Raw genomic sequence first — 5,448 nt, 5'->3', positions numbered from 1 at the left:
ATATATTTGACACTTTGTCATTTTGTCTGTTCTTTTCGCCACAGGCCAAGTTTATTAAACCAGGGTTACCACCGGTCTGGACCCTGGCCGATATTTCAGACCGACAACGGAGTTCGGAAAGCCCGCACAAATTCATCTTAAATCCTCATATAGGACTTCCGAGAGCTCTTTGAAAGGTATTCTATTTGAAAACGCTTACCACCCTCAAAGTCGCACTTTTCTGGGCATTTTTAAAGTGTGACCGTTGTCTGAAAATGTTCTGAAAATCGTGTCCCCGAAAATCTCCGGGTACCCCGCCAACCTCCCCTGCCAACAATTGCAACCGTAAGGTCGGGCGGTAGGCCTACCGTCCAGGAGGCCCCAAAGCCCGCAAAACGCCATTTTGCCATTTTCTCATCGGGACTTCCGAGGGGAACTCATTAACGAGCTCCAGGAGTGGTATGCCAGAAATTGCAACTTGACCCGTCGCCGGGCACACCCGCTACTCTCTGCGGGAATACCCCCACCGGGTGCCGGGTAAAGGCCTCGGATCTGACCTCATGGACTTCCGTCTGCGCACGGATTTTGCTCTCGCGGGCCCAAGAGCCACTTTCCACGGCCTACCAACGCAATCCGAAGTGCATTGGCCAACCATTACAACGGGAAACACTTTGCCTCTCCACCAGAGACTAAGTCCAATTGGTTAACCATTTCTCAGGAAAACACTTTGCCTCTCTGCCAGAGACTTAAGTCCAATTGGTTAACCATTTCTCATGGCCGCAATTTGCCTGCCGTTCAGAGACCAAGTCCAATTGGTTAACCATTTCTCTTGAAAACACTTTGCCTCTCCGCCAGAGACTAAGTCCAATTGGTTAACCATTTCTCAGGAAAACGCTTTGCCTCTCTGCCAGAGACAAAGTCCAATTGGTTAACCATTTCTCTTGAAAACACTTTGCCTCTCTGCCAGAGACTAAGTCCAATTGGTTATCCATTTCTCGTGAAAACACTCTGCCTCTCTGCCAGAGACTAAGTCCAATTGGTTAACCATTTCTCAGGAAAACACTTTGCCTCTCTGCCAGAGACTAAGTCCAATTGGTTAACCATTTCTCGTGAAAACACTTTGTCTCTCCGCCAGAGACTAAGTCCAATTGGTTAATCATTTCTCAAGGCCACAATTTGCCTGCCGTTCAGAGACCAAGTCCAATTGGTTAACCATTTCTCTTGAAATCACTTTGCCTCTCTGCCAGAGACTAAGTCCAATTGGTTAACCATTTCTCTTGAAAACACTTTGCCTCTCTGCCAGAGACGAAGTCCATTTGGTTAACCATTTCTCTTGAAAACACTTTGTCTCTCCGCCAGAGACTAAGTCCAATTGGTTAACCATTTCTCGTGAAAACACTTTGTCTCTCCGCCAGAGACTAAGTCCAATTGGTTAACCATTTCTCTGGAAAACACTTTGCCTCTCTGCCAGAGACGAAGTCCATTTGGTTAACCATTTCTCTTGAAAACACTTTGTCTCTCCGCCAGAGACTAAGTCCAATTGGTTAACCATTTCTCGTGAAAACACTTTGTCTCTCCGCCAGAGACTAAGTCCAATTGGTTAACCATTTCTCTGGAAAACACTTTGCCTCTCTGCCAGAGACTAAGTCCAATTGGTTAACCATTTCTCAGGAAAACACTTTGCCTCTCTGCCAGAGACTAAGTCCAATTGGTTAACCATTTCTCGTGAGAACACTTTGCCTCTCTGCCAGAGACTAAGTCCAATTGGTTCACCATTTCTCTTGAAAACACTTTGTCTCTCCGCCAGAGACTAAGTCCAATTGGTTAACCATTTCTCTGGAAAACACTTTGCCTCTCTGCCAGAGACTAAGTCCAATTGGTTAACCATTTCTCAGGAAAACACTTTGCCTCTCTGCCAGAGACTAAGTCCAATTGGTTAACCATTTCTCGTGAAAACACTTTGTCTCTCCGCCAGAGACTAAGTCCAATTGGTTAATCATTTCTCAAGGCCACAATTTGCCTGCCGTTCAGAGACCAAGTCCAATTGGTTAACCATTTCTCTTGAAAACACTTTGCCTCTCTGCCAGAGACTAAGTCCATTTGGTTAACCATTTCTCTTGAAAACACTTTGTCTCTCCGCCAGAGACTAAGTCCAATTGGTTAACCATTTCTCGTGAAAACACTTTGTCTCTCCGCCAGAGACTAAGTCCAATTGGTTAACCATTTCTCTGGAAAACACTTTGCCTCTCTGCCAGAGACTAAGTCCAATTGGTTAACCATTTCTCAGGAAAACACTTTGCCTCTCTGCCAGAGACTAAGTCCAATTGGTTAACCATTTCTCGTGAGAACACTTTGCCTCTCTGCCAGAGACTAAGTCCAATTGGTTCACCATTTCTCTTGAAAACACTTTGTCTCTCCGCCAGAGACTAAGTCCAATTGGTTAACCATTTCTCTGGAAAACACTTTGCCTCTCTGCCAGAGACTAAGTCCAATTGGTTAACCATTTCTCTTGAAAACACTTTGCCTCTCTGCCAGAGACTAAGTCCAATTGGTTAACCATTTCTCGTGAAAACACTTTGCCTCTCTGCCAGAGACTAAGTCCAATTGGTTAACCATTTCTCAGTGGCACACCGAGGGCAATCTGTAACGTCTCGCGGGCCCGGGGGCCCCTTTGCACGGCCTGCCAATGCAATCCGAGGCGCACTGTCCTTCGTTTGGTTAACCATTTCTCAGGGGCACACCGAGGGCACCCTGCACTGTCTCGCGGGCCCGGAGGCCACTTTGCACGGCCTGCCAATGCAATCCGAGGTGCTTCGCCCTTGGCCGCCTTCCCGGCCGGCTTCGGGACGTTTCGGGGGCTCTCACCGGGGCAAATCCGGTCCCCCGGGCGATTAGGAGGCCTCCCCGGGCAGGCCCGGGCTTCAGGCCGCCGCTTTTCCATCCCGGCCGAAAGAGGCGAAAAATGCCGAAAATGGCCAAAAATGGCCGCCGGCAGGGCCTGTCGGTCGGTTTGGCGGCAGCCTGGGTCGGTCCCTGCAGACCTGGAGGCTCGAGAAGGTTTTTGGCGATGTCGACCGATTCTCGATTTGCCACCTCCTACTATTCTGCAGGTACCCCGCCAACCTCCCCTGCCAACAATTCCAACCGTAAGGTCGGGCGGTAGTCCTACCGTCCAGGAGGCCCCAAAGCCCGCAAAACGCCATTTTGCCCTTTCCTCATCGGGACTTCCGAGGGGAACTCATTAACCAGCTCCAGGAGTGGCATGCCAGAAAATGCAACTTGACCCGTCGCCGGGCAGATTCGCTACTCTCTGCGGGAATACCCCCACCGGGTGCCGGGTAAAGGCCTCGGATCTGACCTCATGGACTTCCGTCTGTGCACGGATTTTGCTCTCGCGGGCCCAAGAGCCACTTTGCCCGGCCTGCCAATGCAACCCGAGGTCCATTGTCCTCATTGGTTAACCATTTCTCGTGAAAACACTTTGCCTCTCTGCCAGAGACGAAGTCCAATTGGTTAACCATTTCTCGTGAAAACACTTTGTCTCTCCGCCAGAGACTAAGTCCAATTGGTTAACCATTTCTCAGGGGCTCACCGAGGGCAATCTGTAACGTCTCGCGGGCCCGGGGGCCCCTTTGCATGGCCTGCCAATGCAATCCGAGGCGCACTGTCCTTCGTTTGGTTAACCATTTCTCAGGGGCACACCGAGGGCACCCTGCATTGTCTCGCGGGCCCGGAGGCCACTTTGCACGGCCTGCCAATGCAATCCGAGGTGCTTCGTCCTTGGCCGCCTTCCCGGCCGGCTTCGGGACGTTTCCGGGGCTCTCACCGGGGCAAATCCGGTCCCCCGGGCGATTAGGAGGCCTCCCCGGGCAGGCCCGGGCTTCAGGCCGCCGCTTTTCCATCCCGGCCGAAAGAGGCGAAAAATGCCGAAAATGGCCAAAAATGGCCGCCGGCAGGGCCTGTCGGTCGGTTTGGCGGCAGCCTGGGTCGGTCCCTGCAGACCTGGAGGCTCGAGAAGGTTTTTGGCGATGTCGACCGATTCTCGATTTGCCACCTCCTACTATTCTGCAGGTACCCCGCCAACCTCCCCTGCCGACAATTCCAACCGTAAGGTCGGGCGGTAGTCCTACCGACGAAGAGGCCCCAAAGCCCGCAAAACGCCATTTTGCCCTTTCCTCATCGGGACTTCCGAGGGGAACTCATGAACCAGCTCCAGGAGTGGCATGCCAGAAATTGCAACTTGACCCGTCGCCGGGCGCACTCGCTGCTCTTTGCGGGAATACCCCCACCGGGCGCCGGGTAAGAGCCTCGGATCTGACCTCATGGGCTTCCGTCCTCGCACGGATTTTGCTCTCCCGGGCCCAGGGGCCACTTTCCCCGGCCTTGCGAAGGCAATCGGAGGTGCTTCGCCCTCGAAACCGCCTTCCCGGCCGGCTTCGGGACGTTTCCGGGGCAAATCCGGTCCCGCGGGCGAAGGGGAGCCTTCCCCGGGCACGCCCGGGCTTCAGGCCGCCGCTTTCCGTGACCTACCGAAAGACGCGAAAAATGCCGAAAATGGCCAAAAATGGCCGCCCGGCACGGCCTCGCGGTCGGTTTGGGGGCAGCCTGGGTCGGTCCCTGCAGACCTGGAGGCTCGAGAAGGCACTTGGCGATGTCGACCGATTCTCGATTTGCCACCTCCTACTATTCTGCAGGTACCCCGCCAACCTCCCCAGCCAACAAATCGCAAATGCCGATCGGCGGGTGACCGTCCGGTAGTCATGCCGACGAAGAGGCACCTAGGCCCCGCAAACGCTTCCAAATCCGACCCCATCCCGGACCGGTTCTTTTTTAAAAAAGGCTCCCAGGATTCCGGATTTTTTCCTGCCGCACTCGGGACCACCCGACGGACACGAAACCGGGAACCTTTCCCCGGTCCGACCCTCCTCGGCCCGGCCAGCCGACGCCGAAGCGGCCGACTGGTTAATGATTTCACCCTGCTCCGACGTGACGCGTTTTCCAACCGCGCATGCGCGGCTCTGCCACCCGAACCGCCCCCTCACGTGGGGGCTCTGGGTCCGCCCCCCGGCAGCCATTTCCTCCTGCCGGTCCGTTATTTTACGCCGTTTTTCGCCCTCCAGCCCTGCCGGAATGCTGCCTGCTCGCTGGTTAACCATTTCGCTCCCTGCACTTCGGCTTCTGCCCTGCTGGGGAAGCCCGCTGCTGCCTCTAACCGTACTCACGGGCGGGCGGCTCTCCTGCGCGGCCTCCGGCCACGCCCCCTCACCTGGTTTGCTGGGAACCCGCCCCCGGCAGCCTGTTACTCGTGCCGGTTCGGTCTTATCGGCCCTTTTTGCACCTTCCCTGCCTGCTGGCATGCTTCGGCTCACCGGTCAACCGGTTCCCCGTTCTCCACTTAGACTTTTGAGCTGCGGGGCTGGTCTGCCGCGAACTGCACCCGTATTACGGGGCGGGCGGCTCTACTGCCCG

This window comes from Cetorhinus maximus, unplaced genomic scaffold (genome assembly GCF_964194155.1).
Source record: "Cetorhinus maximus unplaced genomic scaffold, sCetMax3.hap1.1 HAP1_SCAFFOLD_2673, whole genome shotgun sequence".
Lineage (NCBI taxonomy): Eukaryota > Metazoa > Chordata > Chondrichthyes > Lamniformes > Cetorhinidae > Cetorhinus > Cetorhinus maximus.
Note: the sequence above shows the minus strand (reverse complement) of the source record.